General features: G+C 49.2%; 2 long non-coding RNA genes across 2 annotated transcripts in view; both read right to left on the bottom strand.

Moving 5' to 3' along the window:
• The window catches only part of LOC123570181 (uncharacterized), a 52,820-nt gene extending 35,770 nt beyond the window's left edge, over positions 1-17,050 (bottom strand). The window contains exon 1 of the long non-coding RNA XR_006694188.3: positions 16,857-17,050. This is a non-coding gene — a long non-coding RNA (uncharacterized lncRNA). The remainder of the gene's footprint in view (positions 1-16,856) is intronic.
• Positions 4,156-12,591, bottom strand: LOC135968815 (uncharacterized). The gene is made up of 2 exons (XR_010583781.1): positions 12,479-12,591; positions 4,156-4,527 (listed from the first exon to the last, which is right to left on the bottom strand). It is a non-coding gene; the product is annotated as an uncharacterized lncRNA (long non-coding RNA).
• Positions 17,051-17,305: the final 255 nt, after the last annotated feature.

Genomic DNA, 17,305 nt, shown 5'->3' on the forward strand with positions numbered 1-17,305 from the left:
CTGTACATCCCTTTCTGCCTCCACCCGTGTCTGGGTTTTCCTCTGCATTCATCCTTCTCAGCATCACAGCTTCAGCCTCAGCAGGGACAGAACTCCCTCTTCGGCCTCCTCCACCTGTTTCTCTCCCTGCTCATTCTGTACCTAATCCCCTCCCCAGAACACATGCAATATACGGTCCCTGCATTCAAACCAACACTGGACACAGAGTCTGAGCCAGGCCCAGGCTGGGGTCACAGAGGAGGCTCTGGTCTCTCACCCTTCCCTGGCTGCTCCCACCCTAGCAGCCAAGGCGGGGTGGCACCAGTCAGAAGCAGCATCAGAAGGGAGATGCTGCAGGAATGGCAACAGGCAGGAACGGTGCACGCTGGGCTCTAAGAGGCAGCGATCACATCGGAACCCCCACACTTGATTTCAGGATCCAGCAAAGGGGCTGGCACTGGGGTCAGGGATGAGAGCAACCCCTTCCTGTCCTCCAGAAGTTCGCAGTCCGATGTTGGAAATTGACAGATAAGCTCATCCATAGGAAATCACGTGGCCTGTCCCACAGCAGGGCCGGACTAAACACTCCCTGTGAGCTCTGGAGCCTGGAATGATACAGGAGATGCTCTGAAATTGGGCAGGCTGGGCTCAATCCCAGCTTTGCCAGTCATCTTGACTTCTCTAAGTCTCAGCTTCACATCTGTATCACGGATACACAATAGTTCTCTAGAGGTTAATATAGGTAAATAGACAATTTATGAGCCAATGAATGTAAGCGTGGCTTAGCAAAGAGCCTGCCATTAGGTAAGCGTTCAATAAATCATACTTATAACTTTTATTGCATTTATTCCACTGCTGGCTGGGAGGCACCGGACTAGATGTTAAGAGACCCGTATCTGGTCCCTGTCTTGCCACTACCTCACTATGTAACTCTGAATGATTCCCGTCCTTACCTCGCCCCGCTTTCTGAACTATGAAATGGGGAATGAATATGGAACTTCCTTCCTACCCCAACCTCCGAAGATGTGAAGGGAAAGCAGCCCCCCGCCATGCTCTTTTCTCTCCTCCCTGCCTCCTCTTTCTCTCTCTCTTCTCCCCCTACCTTGCTCCGTTACTCCAGCCACTCAGACCTCCTTGCTCTTCCTTGAACCCCCAGCCACACTCTGGTCTCAAAGTGTTCACATTTGCTGTTCTCTCTGCCCCAGTCTCTACTTCTGGCCACCTCCCACGTCCACACGGCTCCCTCACACTTCGTTCAGGCCTCCACACAAACGTCCTCCACAAATGTCACCTCCTCCCGGGGGCCTTCCCTGACTACCTCCATCACTGTCTGCTCAGCCTGCTTTAGTCTCCTTCACAGCACTCTTCAGAACCAGATATGTGATGGGTTCCCTTCTCTCTCCACTCACTTGAATGCAAACTCCAGGAGACAGGAACACTGTCTGCCTGGTTCACAGCCATAGCCTCAGAATCTACACGGTGCCCGGCCAGAGGCGGCACTCCATTCTCAAATGAGGACCAGCGTGTACCCAAAGCTCTGGAGAGGCCGCACGGGTACGGTGGGGGGAGAGAAGTCTCCAAAATCCCCTCCGTGCCAGCTCCCAGCCTGCTGCGCCTTCTCACAGCCTGGAAAAGAGCAAAGCCGCCTCCGCCCCTGCCGGGCACATGCCCCCTGCCCTTGGGGTCACAGACCTGAGACGACCACCCCCGGCCCCGAAACCCTCAGATGTTTCCAGGTCGAGGCCATGAGGGAGGGGGTGGCCGGCTCAGGGCCCCATCCTTTGTCCCAGGCCCCAGCAGAATTTAATTCCAAGGTTCAAAGCGCCTTCGCCTCTTCCCAGATAAAAGGCCACTCAGCCGGAGAGATGAGCTGGTTAATAAAGGCAGGAGGGGGGCCCTGGAAAGACAGGCCACCACCGCTCCCTGCCCACACCCTCTGCCGGTGAATGCTCTCAGCCCTCGGCCGCCGTTCCGGCCCGCTGCCCTACAAGAAAAGCCCATTAATTGAACACTAATAGGATTTTCAATTTGTCACAATCCTTAGAGATCCTGGGGAGGCGGGGAGGAGGAGGACAGGATTCCTGACATGTCTGTGTTAAAGGCGATCTTAGCAGCGAGCCTGGCTTGGATGCCAGACAGGTCCCTGCCTCTCTGGGGCCTTCAGGCAAGCTGCAGCCCCTCTGGCCTCAGTTTCCTCAACAGAAAGTTCCTAAAACCTACTTCAAAAGGAGGCTGTATGGATTCAATATGATCCTGAAGGAGCAGCCTCTGGCAAGTGCTGCCCAGCTGGTAGTGGGCGCTCTGTAATGACCGCCCCTCCCACGTCAGCCTCTCTCCCTGCTTCTGCCGCGATTTCCCCGCCAGGTAGCACTGGCCGCATGGGCTGGAGCCCTGCCCCCCACCTCTGCCCCTGCCCCAGCCACCGTGTCTCCATTCTTCTGTGGCTTCAGCCAAACACCCCCTAGGGAGCAGAGGGTGGGGTGTCTGGGAGCCCGTGGCCTTTTCATCCGCGGTGGGATCAGCGTCCTGAATTCCTCGTTGTTCAAGGAGAGCCAAGGATTTGGAGCTTGCAAACACGGCGGCCCAATCAGAAGGCCCTGGCCCGTGCCAACCAGCTGTGTCTCGGTTACAGCACACCAGCTGCCCAAGCTCTGCTCTCCGGGCGAATTCCTCCCGGATCAGGAGATGCCAGACAGTGGGGACCACATCTGTGTTGCCCCCTGGCCATGGGCTCTGCTCTGCGCTTCCCCATGGCCTGAAAGTGAGGGACACCCTGGTACTGGAAGGGGTTTGCGGGTGGGGGTCTGGAGGAAACACGTCTATTGCTACAGTTGACAAGTGACAGAGACAGACAGGGTGCAAGGACTGCCTCCAGGATTCCCAAAGCCAATGGACAAGCCACCTGACCGGGCCCCTGAGCCACACACCTGGCTCAGAGCCACACACCCTGGATTCGCTGCTGTTGACACCACCCAGGAGTGAGAGGTGGGAAAGGGGGACTCAGGAGTCTGCCCCCCAACCCCCAATCTGGCTCTGGGCAGCTGCTTCCTTTGCAAAGCCTTCATTACTAGACTGGACAGGAGTGGAGGGAGGGAGGACGGCAGCCAGCACCGCCTGTGGTCCCTGCTTGCTTCTGCCTGATCCAGGCCCCCCAGGAGCCCTGACCGTAATTTACAACATCTCAATTCCTCAGCACCACGTGGTTCCAACCCAGACAGAGATGGGAAAGGGGAAGGGAGGAGAGACAGCAAGGAGACAAAATTGAGGGTGGTTTCAGTTACTCTATATTTCAGTCACCACAGACCCATTCAGGTGCAAAGAGAATCATATATCTTGTTAATAAAAGAAATAGAAGAAGCAAATTGGCATTCACCTCATTTTAATGGTCACAGGGGAAGGCGTGATGAGGCTCCCACACGTGGGAACGGTAGGTGAGCTTTCACCAAACCAATGTCAATGAGCCCTAGGATCCTGGAATGGAAGTCTGTGGGTTCTCAGGCCCAGGACGGAAGGCTGGGTGGATGCCAAGGAGAAGATTCTAGAAGAGAATACTGTCGGAGTGCCACAGTGTAGAGTGTGGAAAGTCTCTGTGGGTTTCAGGTGGAATTCTCAAAGAGGCTAGAAAGAGGGACAGCCTGCCTGATAGAGGGACAGTGACATCCTGCCCCAGTGGCAGGTGAGAGGGCAAGGAAGGACTCCTCATCCATGGGCCCCATCTGGTCCCCTAAACTTTTCAGAACATCTTTGCTTGGGCCTGAGTCACATCTTTGACTCATGCAGCAAGTGTCCAGCTCTGCCCACAAGCAGAAATTGGCCCCAGGAGTCAGTGGCAGTACATGCTCAAGCAGAAGGACCATGTCACCACGTCGGAGAGTCCCTGGAGGGGTCCCCTGAGGCAGTGTGCAGACTACCCACCCACTGCTCTACTGGGGATTCCTGAATTGTCAGTTCCCACATGAGGAATGATCCCCAGGATCCTCTGAGCTCCCAACTAGAATCTGATCTGTCTGCGTGAGCTTAAGTGAGTTGCTCACCCTCTCTGTGCTTTTAGTTCACTGGGCAGAAGATGTTAAGGAATAGGAGAACGAAGAGTGTTCCCCTGCCCTGTGGAGGGGGAGGGCCCTTTATAAAAGAGTTTGGTGAACTATATTCAGGGTGAAGAGAGTAGTCTATCCCTGTAATGAAGAAATGACGGCATTTATTCATTAGAAAGCGTTTTAAGAATGGGATGGAAGTTACGGATTGGGAGTGTAAGATACTCCCATTCATGGCCGGGCACGGTGGCTCACGCCTGTAATCCCAGCACTTTGGGAGGCCAAGGCAGGCGTATCATGACGTCAGGAGATCGAGACCATCCTGGCTAACATGGTGAAACCCCGTCTCTACTAAAAATATGAAAAATTAGCCAGGTGTGGAGGCAGGGCGCCTGTAGTCCCAGCTACTCTGGAGGCTGAGGCAGGAGAATGGCGTGAACCCAGGAGGCGGAGCTTGCAGTGAGCTGAGATCGTGCCACTGCACTCCAGCCTGGGCAACAGTGCGAGACTCCATCTAAAAAAAGAAAAGATATGTCATTCATTCATTTATCATTCATTTATTCATATAACAGTGATGTCTTGAGCTCCTACCTTAGGTCAGACCCCACCCCAGGGACACAGTGAAGAACCAGACAGGCCCTGCCCTCAAGGATCCAGACAAGTAAACAAGGACCTACCAGGGTGATGGAAGCTCTGCCAGAGCCCACACAGGGGGCTGGAAAGCACAGAAAAGGTCGGTGGAGGGACTAGTCTGGGTGGGCACAGAGGCTTCTAATAGAAATAACCTCTAAGCTACCGTTTAAAAGATGAGGAGAGGTAGCCAAGCAATGTGGGGGTAAACAGAAGGGATCCCAATGGGGGGCCTGACATTTGCAGAGGCATGAAGCATCTTCCTCCTCGCCTCCCTCACTTCTAACCACCATGCAATACCTTTGCAAAAATGAATGACTGAAGGAACAAAAGGTGGAGGGGTTACAGACATACCTATTACAAAAGAGGTATCCAAATACCTGAAAACAACTCCATATATTCAGTGAGCACTTTGCCTAAGGTGGACTCAGCCATCTGGTTATTTCAGCAACAAATGGAATGGTGCAAGACTGTGGCTTCTGATGTCCTCAATAAACCCCAAAAAAGAAACAACGGCTCTGCCCCCTCATCCACTGATGTGGCCTCTGCTACACATCCAGTTCCTTCCACTTCAAAAGCTGGCACCATCTCATTCATTCGTGCATTCACGAATCTCTTGATCATCACCCGCGTGCCAGGAGCTGTGCCAGGCACATGGAGTGAGTGCCAGTGGGAAAAGCCTGCCTTGGTGCTGCCCTTCTTGGCACATCCATCACCCTTCAGTGATCACGGTCACAGCAGGAACCTGGAACTACCTGGGAGGATCCTGAGCTGTGGGGACCTTTCCAGTAAGTCCACAGTCAAGGGCAGGACAGGGCCTGTGAAGGGACAATCCTTCTCCTGCCCTCCCGCCCAAACTCGTGGCCAAAGGCAAGGCACATGCACGGGTGGAATCCCATCAATGGCACGTGGCCAACTGGCTGCCACTTGCTTATTTGGCTTGGAACAGGAAATACATTTTTCTACTATTTAGATTGCTGACCTTGGGAATAAACTAATGACTGTTGCGAAGCTGCATTCCCACAATGTCCGGCTCACATCTGTAACCCCTGGTTGGGACCAACACAGAGGAGGTGCCAGATGGCTGGGAGGTCCAAGAGTCCCGGTGCAGTGGACACTCTTGTCCTGCTCCCTGGGTCTTTGGGGGAGAAGGACTTGAGACCACAAGTCACCTTTCCTGGATCTTCATCTCAGACCCAGAAGAGGTCTGTCTGCATCTGCCCTTTTGCCTCGAGCAAGTACCTCTCCAGGTCTTGGTTTCCTATCCACGCAATGAAGGTGTAGTAATGTTGACCTACGGGGACTGTCATTAGGAGTAAATGACACCATGTCTGAGAACCGCTTCGTGGAAATGTGATCACCCCAGAAGACCCAAACAGCCCAGCCCCAGAAGCCAGCTTGGCTCAGGCCGGCCCCACATCTGGGCCAGCAACAGCATCAGCCAGGTGTGCTGTAGATCCCACCACAAGCGTGTGCCCTGGTGCAGAAGCAGGCATCTGCCTCTAAGACTGCTGCCCGCAGCAACCAGACCAGTTATTTGAACTCAGGCAGGAGGCAGGCAGGGCCAGCACCATCAAAGAGGGCCAGGAAATAGAAGATGAATGAATGAAGCACTGATAGCCTAAGCATAATACTATTTTATTTTATTTTATTTTATTTTATTTTATTTTATTTTATTTTTGAGGCAGAGTCTCGCTCTGTCGCCCAGGCTGGAGTGCAGTGGCCGGATCTCAGCTCACTGCAAGCTCCACCTCCCGGGTTTACGCCATTCTCCTGCCTCAGCCTCCCGAGTAGCCGGGACTACAGGCGCCCGCCACCTCGCCCGGCTAGTTTTTTGTATTTCTTGGTAGAGACGGGGTTTCACCGTGTTCGCCAGGATGGTCTCGATCTCCTGACTTCGTGATCCACCCGTCTCAGCCTCCCAAAGTGCTGGGATTACAGGCTTGAGCCACCGCGCCCGGCCCATAATACTGTTTTAACAGGTTCTAGTAAATTTACTGAAATAAAAAACTATTCAGCTCAAGAGTCAGCAAACTTATCTGTAAAGGGCAAGATGATAAATATTTTAGGCTTTGAGGGCCATACAGTCTCTGCCACAACAACAAGTGCTGCTGCAGTGTAAAACCAGCTCTCAGACAATGCATAAATGAATGGCCATGTCTGTGTTCCAATAAAACTTTATTTACAAAACAGCTAGTGGGTCAGATTTGGCCAACCACTCGGGTGGAACCAGCCAAATTGTAACTACATAAGCTCAGCAGTGTCCCTGAGACTTCCTCATCACCCCTTCATCTGATGGATCACCAGGGCCTCTCTATTCTTCCTTCTAAATAGCATTGCCTCCTTCCCACACCACAGCCATTCCCCAGTTTAGCCACATCACCCATCACCTGCAGACTCCAGCAGCTTCCCACCTCTTGCCCCTCTGGTCCATCCGCTATTCAGAAGCAAAAGAGATCTACCTCAGTGGCTGATCTGACTGTGTCGTTCCCCTCTCCTGGCTCCTATGTCCTGATTGTCACAATCATTCAAGCCTAGCTCCCACTGTTGGTTCAGCCTCATGGCTCACCGCCCTCCCCAGCCACCAGACTCAACTCCAGCTAGATTGAATATCTCTTCTAGTTCTCCTAACACATCATGCTCAGCCTTCTTCTATGCAAGATCACTTCTCTCCCTCCTCTTCGCCTCCCAACTCCTATTCATTCTCCAGGTCACCTACCCTACAAAGTTTTTCTGAGGTGCCCCCACAAAACTTCTAGCTTACCTCTAACTTAGACATGATCACACTTGTGGCACAGACTACAATGTGCTCAACAAACCACATCTCCCTCTCTTCCCATTCACCCAGCTAGACTACATTTCCCAGCCTCCTTTGGAGTTGGCGGGGCCATATTGTTGAGTTCTGGCTGATGGAAGAAGGTCAGAAGTGATGGATACCATTGCAGGCCTGGCCTTGACTTCCCACAAGATCCTGCATGCTTGCTCATTGTCTCCATCTTCCAGATGAATGGAGAGGATTCTGAGGATCTACAAAAGGGCAGAGCCACCAATAGGAGCCTAAGTCTCTGAATCACTTAGATGAGGGCAGCTAAAGAAAGCCAACTACCCAGACATCCCATGTTGTATTAAGCTCCTGAAATTTTAGGACTGTTTGTTACAACACTTGGCCTACCCTGACTAAACCAATATTCAAATGGAATCAGCTGTTTATTTGTCCACCATCCCTACTAGACTGAAATTAAGATGCATGCGGGAAGGGACTCATTTAAATCACACAACACCATCTTCCCAGAACTTAGTGGTATATCATACATATAGTAGAAACTCAATAAATACTTGTTAATTGGATGAATAAATGACTGAATATAACCTCAGTGGATGGCATAGCCTCCGCGTGTCACCATGGGGACACCGTAGCTCCTGAGAGTTCAGATAAGCTGAGTCCAAGGTGGGGGGATTGAGGTTAATGCTTCAGCCTAGGGGAGAGCAGCCTGTGCAGATTCCACTCCAGGGGGCTGAACTCAAGTGAACTCAAGCCAGGGTAAATGTCACCAACCAAGGAGGGGGCTGAGGGCAGCGTACCCATCCGAAGCTAGGGATGGCAGCCCCAGGAAGAGCCGGGAGGTTGCAATCAAGCCAGCACTGGACTAGGCATTAGGAGTCCCAAATTCAGAACAGTTCTTCCCTCTAACTTGCTGCAGAACCTCGGTAAATAACTTTCTGTCTCTGAGCCTCGGTTTTCCCCTTCCATTAAAAAAAGGGGAGGCAGGCCGGGTGTGGTGGCTCACGCCTGTAATGCCAGCACTTTGGGAGGCCGTGGCAGGCAGATCACGAGGTCAGGAGACCATCCTGGCTAACATGGTGAAACCCTGTCTCTACTAAAAATAGAAAAAATTAGCCGGGCGTGGTGGCGGGCACCTGTAGTCCCAGCTACTTGGGAGGCTGAGGCAGGAGAATGGCGTGAACCCGGGAGGCAGAGGTTGCAGTGAGCTGAGATCACACCATTGCACTCCAGCCTGGGTGACAGAGTGAGACTCCATCTCAAAAAAAAAAAAAAAAAAAAAAAAAGGTGAGGCAGAGTGGACTATGAGGCTTTCAAATAGTTCCTAGTGGCAGGACCCCTTTCCCTGCCCCACCCCAAAAAAATTCTCTCTGGATTTTCAAAATATAAAACAGATACAAGTGGAATGGCTCTAATTAAAGCTGGGAAAGGGAGTCCGAGCCAGCCCCAAGTATTTTTCTTCTTCTTCTTCTTTTTTTTTTTTTTTTTTTTTTTTGTTTGAGAGGGAGTCTCACTCTGTCACCCAAGCTGGAGTGCAGTGGTGCAATCTTGTCTCACTGCAACCTCCACCTCCTGGGTTTCAGCAATTCTCCTGCCTCAGCCTCCCGAGTAGCTGGGACTATTCAAACAACAATGAGATACCACTACACTCCTATTGGAACAGCTAAAATCCAAAAATTTGACAACACCAGATGCTAACGAGGAAACAGAACAACGGGAATTCTCATTCACTGCTGGTGGCAATGTAAAATGGTACAGGAAGAAAGTCTAGCCATTTCCTACAACGCTGAACATCGTCTACCATACGATCCAGCAATCATGCCCCTCGGTACTCATACAAATGAGTTGGACACTTAGGTTCACACAAAAACCTCCACGCAGATGTTTATAGCAGCTTTATTATTCCTAACTGCCAAAATCTGGATCAGCCAAGATGTTCCTCAAAAGGTGAATAAAGAGTGGTACATCCGTACAACAGAATGTTACTCAGCAATGAAAAGAAACGGGCTGAGTGCGGTGGCTCACGCCTGTAATCCCAACACTTTGGGAGGCCGAGGCGGGCAGATCACGAGCTCACGAGTTCGAGACCAGCCTGACCAATATGGTGAAACCCCATCTCTACTAAACATACCAAAATTAACTGGGCGTGGTGGCCCGTGCCTGTAATCCGAGCTACTCGGGAGACTGAGGCAGGAGAATCGCTTGAACCTGGGAGATGGAGGTTGCAGTGAGCCGAGATCATGCCACTGCACTCCAGCCTGGACGACAGAGGGAGACTCCGTCTCAAAAAAAAAAAGAAGAAGAAGAAGGAGGAGGAGGAGAAGGAGGAGGAGGAGGAGGAGGAGGAGGGGGGGGGAGAAGAAGAAGAAGAAGAGGGAGGAGGAGGAGGAGGAGGAGGAGGAGAAGGAGGAGAAGAAGAAGAAGAAGAAGAAAAAATAAATGAACATCAAGCCACAAAAAGACATGAAGGAACCTTAAGTGCATATTACTAAATGAAAGAAGCCAATCTACAAAGGCTACACACTGCATGATTCCAACTATATGGAAACCTTCTAGAAAAGACATAACTATGAAGACAAGAAAAAGATCAGTGATTTCCAGGGGTTCCTGAGGTAGGGGGTGTGGTGGGGTGGAAGTAGGGAGGGAAGGGGGATGGCTAGGAGGCACAGGGGATTTTTTAGGCAGTGAAAGGATTCCGTATTATTCTATACTGGAGGCCACAGGACATCATGCATTTGTCAAAACCCATAGAACTGTACCACACAAAGAGTGAAACTTAATGTAAACTACCCGTGTTAGCTAATAATAATTATCAATATTGATTCATCAGTGATGACAAATGTATCATATTTATGCAAGATGGTAATAAAAGGGGAAACTGTGTGTGTGAGTGTGAGGAGGGAGCAGTGTGTGGGAACTCTCTGAACTATTGCTCAATTTTTCTGTAAACTTAAAACTTTCTAGAAAGCAAAGTGTATTCATTTAAAAGAAAAACCCCATATGGACAGATTGTTATTACTCCTATTTTATAGAGTTGATTAACACCCTCATTTGAAGGAGGGATATTTAATATACCCTCTTTAACAGAAGAGGAAATTAAAGCGTAAGGAAGTTGCCTGCACTGCTCAAGGTCACTCACCTGCCAAGGGACAGGGTCAAGCTTTGATTAGTGGACAAGTGGTCAGAAAACCCTCTGGGTGGGATGCCCAGAACCTACTGGTACTTGGAACAGACACATAGACACCTGAGTCTTATTCAGCTTCCTCTGACTCATCTCTGCATCATGAAGGACCAGAGCAGAGACCTGCACCCCACACACTGAGCCTGCTGCGTAGGAGGTCATCGCTGTGCTCTTTCTGCTAACATTCCTCACCTTCTACATACAGGAAACCTAGGAGATGTCTGCAGAAGTCTAGCCCTGTCCAGCTAGTTCTGTCCCAAGAGATGAGTTGATGTGCAGAACAGAAAGGTAGCTTAGGGTGGGAGATTTGGCCTTTGCCCCAGTTGTCATGGCACCAAATAGACCAGAAATAAGGGATGTGAGCATAAGCTTGTGCTGCCACCACTTCTTCCAGCATGGGAAGCCCCATATGAACAGGACCTCTATTGGCATCAAGTCCAACCATCCCCTCCCACCATGACCAAGCCCGAGGGGCCTCAGCTCATGAACAGGTGATATCTACTATGGGAATTGCCAAGACCGCCTTCGAGTGGGAACCAGTGGGGGAGCAAAGGGTAGTTGTCCTGAGTGCTAACCATGATGCTTATCTCAGACAAGAAAGCAGCGAACTCCTAGCACAACTGGCACACCCCACTGAGATGCTGACCAGGGACCTAAACTCTTGCCAAGACCCTGAGAGTCATCAGGAAGGAAGGACACATGTCCATCGGATGCCTCATCAGAGAACCACAAGCAATCCTGGAAGCAGAAGAAACCACGACCACAGACCCTTCGGCTAGCCCAGGGAGGATCTTTTGGCTGGGAGGAAGAAACAGGAAAGAACGTGAGGATATGGTGAGATCTAAGATCATTCTTTAGCTATAAGAAGGGTTTTTCCCCCTAAATGCTTATGTTTGAGCTCCTGACCTGAGCCATTTGCAATGGCCTGTCTTCCACTTCATCTTGTTTAAACTCTCAACAGCCCGGCAAGATGGGTATATTGTCCCCATTTTAACAAATGGGGCAACTGAGGCTCACAGAACCAACATCACCTTGTGCTCATAATCACACAAAAAATAAATACCGGAGGGCTGGGCATGGTTGCTCACACCTGTAATCCTAGCACTTTGGTAGGGCAAGGCAAGAAGATCACTTGAGCCCAGAGTTTGAGACCAGCCTGAGCAACATAGCAAGACCCCATCTCTTAAAAAAAAAAAAATTAATAAGCTGGGCGTGATGGTGTGCACCTGCAGTCCCCGCTACTCAGGACGCTGAGGCAGAAGGATTGCTCGAGCCCCAGAGTTCGAGGCCCCAATGAGCTGTGATTGTGCCACTGCACTCTAGCCTGGGTGACAAAGCAGGACCCTGTCTCCGAAATAAAATAAAATGATATAAATGAATGAAAGAATAAAAAGGAAGAAAAAAAAAGAAATAATGACCAGAACTCATCCCCAGACCTTCTGAACCTATACCCTGCCTCTTCCACTATCCCCACTCTGCCCAACACATACAAGGTGTACAGGAAACCTTGGCAGGGCTTCACCAAAAGGAATGTTGTCCTTCAGCTCCACTCCCACAGGGCCCAGCAAGGGGCCATCTTTTCTCACCATGACCCAGATCAGTTAGGGCAAGCGGCTTCCTCTACCTCTCTGGCTCGTGGTTACCCTGGTTACCATGGTTATCCAGCAGGACAAGCCTGGGGTGAGGCCACTGAGACTGACCCTGAGTCTGAAGGAAGGAGACTATGTCTCCTCCGCTGCCTGGGAGCCCCAAGGCCAAGGGACTTGGCCTTTGAGGAAGAGGACCGGACAGGGCCAGGGCCTCAGCTCATAGTTCTGGCTCTGCCACTGGCTGGCTCCATGTCAAGGATCAAGAGCCTTAAAATGTTCATACCTTTGAGACAATCATTTCACTTCTGCGAGTCTCTCATAATCAGATCCAGATGAGGCCTCCTGCGCAAAGGTGTCACCACTGTGTCATTCATATAGAAAATGTTTGAAAACAACCTAAGTGTATGATAATAGGGGAGTAGTTAGGTGAACTATGGAATATCAACTTATAAATGGCTTTCTAGTAATTGAAAGTTATGTTTACAAACAGTTTGAAGTAACATGAAAAAAAAAAAACATATTCTAAGGTTAAGCGTGGCAGGGCACAGTGGTTCATGCCTGTAATCCCAACACTTTGGGAGGCTGAGGTGGACGAATCACCTGAGCTTAGGAGTTTGAGACGCCCCGGCCAACATGGTGAAACCCCATCTCTACTAAAAATACAAAAAAATTTGCCGGGCGTGGTGGCGAGCACCTCTAAGCCCAACTGAGGCAGGAAAATCGCTTGAACCTGGGAGGCATAGGTTGCTGTGAGCTGAGATCGCGCCATTGCATTCCAGCCTGGGTGATGGAGCGAGACTCCGTCTCAATAAAAAAATAAAAATAAATAAAGTTAAGTGTAAAACAGAATGCAAAATTGCCCACTATGACATCAGTGATGTAAAGCAAAATGTGTAGAAAAAAGACCAGAAAAAGACCCACCACCATCTTAGCGCTGGTGGGTATGGGCATTAAATGAGTACCAAAGAAAACCACTTCTTTTTTTTTTTTTTTTTTTTTTTTTTGAGACAGAGTCTAGCTCTGTCACCCAGGCGGGAGTGCACTGGCACAATCTCGGCTCACTGCAACCTCCCTCTGCCGGGTTCGAGCGATTCTCGTGCCTCAGCCTCCCAAGCAGTTGGGATTACAGGTGTGCGCTACATGTCTAGCTAATTTTTGTATTTCTAATAGGGACGGAGTTTTACCATGTCGGCCAGGCTAGTCTCAAACTGGGATGACAGGCGTGAGCCACCACATCTGGCCGAAACTCACTTCTTTCTGCATGTTTACATTTCCAATTTTTCTGCTTTATTACTTTACAAAGGAAAATATAAAGTCAACTTTATTTTTTAAACAAACTATAAGCTGGATCAGAAGATTTCCTATTATAAAGATGTCAGTTCTCCTCAACTTGATGTAGAAATTCAGTGAAATTATGATTTAAAATCCCGTGTGTGTGTGTGTATGTGTGTGTGTGTGTGTGAGAGAGAGAGAGAGTGTGTGTCAAGATGATTCTAAAATTTGTTTAGAAATGCAAAAAAATCAAGAATATTCAAGTCAAAGTTGAGAATGAAGAACAAGCTAGAGGACTTGTTCTCTGAACAAGATGTCACTAGATGACAAATAAAAGTTGAAATTAAAAAAAGAAAAAAAAAATGCTGAGCATAGTGGCTCCCAGCACTTTGGGCGGCTGAGGTGAGCAGATCGCTGGCATCCAGGAGTTGGAGACTAGCCTGGGCAGCATGGTGAAACCCAATCTCTACAAAATACAAAAAAATTAGCTGAGAATGGTGGCATACTCCTGTAGTCCCCGCTACACAGGAGGCTGAGATGGGAGGGTCACTTGAGCCCAGAGAGATCAAGGTTGCAGTGAACTGAGATCACACCACTGCACTCCAGCCTGGGTGACAGAGTGAGACCCTGTCTCAAAAAAAAAAAAAGGCATTGTAATATTGGTGTAAGGATAGACAGACCCATCAATTAGCTTAGGGAGTCCAGGCACAGCCCCACACCTGTGATGCTGGATGCATGACAAAGGTGATACTGCATTGCAGTGTGGGAAGCAAAATCTTTTCAGTAAAGGATCAACTAGGTGTCCCTGAGAGGAAAAAGGCTTGACCCCTGCTTCACACACCATGCACAAATTTATTCCAGATAAACTGTCAGTCTAAATGTGAAAGATAAATAAAAGCTTCTAAGCATAAGAGAATATCTTCATGACCTCTGGGCTGGCAAAAAATTCTTAAACAGAAAACAGAAAGCACCAACCATAAAAGGAAACAATGGATACATTTAGCAGATTAAGGTTTACAACTTCCATTCACTGAAAGACACCACTAAGTGAGTAGAAAGACAAGCTAAAGAGTGGGAGAAAAATATTTGAAATCCATACATCTGACAAAGGACCTATGTCCAGAATATATAAAGAATTCTACAAACCAGCCAGGCACAGTGGCTCATGCCTATAATCCCTGCACTTGGGAAGCCGAGGCAGGTGGATAACCTGAGGTCAGGAGCTCGAGACCAACCTGGCCAAAATGGTGAAACCCCGTCTCTACTAAAAATACAAATAATTAGCAGGGTGTGGTGGCAGGTGCCTGCAATCCTAGCTACTCAGGAGGCTGAGGCAGGAGAATCCCTTGAACCCAGGAGGTGGAGGTTGCAGTGAGCACCATAGCACTCCAGTCTAGGTGACAGAGTGAGATTCCATCTCAAAAAAAAAAATTAAGAAAAGAAGACAATCCAATACAAAAATGGACAGAAGAAATGAACAAGCACTTCACCAAAGAAGCTATCCAATGGCCAGATTAAAACCACAGTGGGACACTGGTTCAAGCTCGTAAGAATGACCAAAATGAGAAAAACTGACAATAAAGTGTTGGCAAGGATGTGGAGCAAGTGAACTGGAACTCTCGTTCACTGCTGGTGGAGTGTAAAGGTGTACAACTGCTTTGTGAAACTGGCAGAATTTACTAAAGTGAACATACACATACTCCATGGCCCAGTAATCCCATATGTAGGTTTAAACCCAATAGAAATGAGTGGTGATGTATCCCCAAAAGGTGTGTATAATACAAAAATGTTCTTAGCGGTATTATTTGTACCAACCAAAAACTGGAAACAACTCACATATCCATTAACAGCAGAATAACTAATTTGTGGTACAGCCATATAATGAATTCTACCTGGCAATGAGAATGAGCAATCTACCTGTGCACGCAGTTGGGATGACTCTCACAGACATGAGACTGAGAGAAAGAAGCCACACACAAAAAGAGGACATGCCATGTGATTCCATTTATGTAAATCGCAAAAATAAGCAATATTAGCTGAGTGCAGTGGCTCATGCCTGTAATCCCAGCACTTTGGGAGGCTGAGGCAGGAAGATCACTTGAGGTCAGGAGTTCAAGACCAGCCTGGCCAACATTGGGAAATCCTGTCTCTACTAAAAATACAAAAATTAGCGAGGTGTGGTGGCATGTGTCTGTAATCCCAGCTACTCGGGAGACTGAGGCACAAGAATCACTTCAACCTGGGAGGCAGAGGCTGCAGTGAGCTGGGATCACACCACTGCACTCCAGCCTGGGCGACAGAGTGAGACTCTGCCTCAAAAAAAAAAAAACAAAAGGCAACATTAATCCATGTTGGCAGGAGTCAGGATAGTGATTGGTGATTTCCTTCGAGAGGTGGCTAGAGAATGGAATGGGACATGTGGGGGGCTCCTTGAGTGCAGATGACATCTTTGATCTGGGTGATGGGTGTTCGGGGGCCATGTGAAAGGACACTCACTCTCTCTCCTGGTCTTCCTCCCCATGCTCCTGCACCACCTCCAAGCCAAAACTCTCTCTCTAGGCAGCTAGAAGATTCCAACAGCAACCTCCAGACTTCATGTCAAGGTTCTTAGACAACTTTTCCACCCCAAGCACTCCTGGGACCCTCATCAGCGCCCTCACTTCATCCCCCTTCCTGGTTCTCCCACTACTCCCCCTCCACTGGCCCCTCTGCTCTCCATCCCAGCCATCACCCTCTCTTTAAAGCCTCCTAATGGTCTCTGCCCCACTTGGACTCCCTCCCACCCACTCCTCTCCCCATTGCAGATCCAGAGAGGCATTTCCTTTCATCCAGTCCCTCAAACACTTCAGCACATCTGCTTGGCACACCCTCTGGCCCCTCTCCCCCAGACTCCTTCGCCAGACAACTCTTCTCCTCCTTCAGACCTCAGTTTAATATCATTTCATCAGAAAAGCCTTTCCCAACCTCATTATAGCCACCCAGAGCTTCTCCCTCAGTGTCACTCAGGGCACTTGTCATCATTTGATATATGTACATCCTCCCACTAAGTTCTATGGAGACAGCATTGTTGTGCCCACTGTCTGGCACACACTAGGTGCTCTCTAAGTCCCTTTGAATGGTCAAATGAATGAATGACTTACGTGGCTACATCCACAGTTATTACTGTCTCCTCTGGCATGTGACCCTCATGAAGCCTTCTCCCTTCCCAAACTACATTTTAGGAAAGATATTTTTTGGCTCATTTACTGAGTGTGACTATTTCACTCCCCCAAAACCAAGCATTTCAGAACAAAATTTGCCTTTTGTTCTGAATTAGCCTTCATTACTCAAGACTATTTTAATTACAAGTAACAGAAACAAGCTCTAAAAAGAAAAGATTTTTGACTCACATGCATGAATCTCCTTCGATTTCAGGCAAGGCTGGCTGCAGAGCATCAAGGCATGACATCAGGTTTTAATCTCCCTCTCTCCACCTCTGGACCAGCCTAATCCTCAGAAGGGGTCTCTTCCCTCATGGAGGCATAACAACTACCAGCAGCTCCAGGCTGGTCTCCTATCCTCTCATCAACCCCAGCAGAAAGAGGGCCTTTCTTTCCAATGGTTCCAACAAAAGTCCCAGGGCTTGAATTCATTGGCCAAGCTTGAGTCACATGTCTATCCAGAATCAGTGGAATCCTCTGATTGGCCAGGCCTAGTCAGGTGCCTACTTCTGAGGCTACAGACCCGCCATGTTAGCTCACTCAGCAAGAGCTCCTGGTATGAGTTGTAATAACAGCAGCCACCTTTATTCCATGCTTTGTATGGCCCACACCTTACACTTGGTCCTACATCTGTGCTT

Source organism: Macaca fascicularis, chromosome 1 (genome assembly GCF_037993035.2).
Source record: "Macaca fascicularis isolate 582-1 chromosome 1, T2T-MFA8v1.1".
In the NCBI taxonomy this organism is placed as follows: Eukaryota; Metazoa; Chordata; class Mammalia; order Primates; family Cercopithecidae; genus Macaca; species Macaca fascicularis.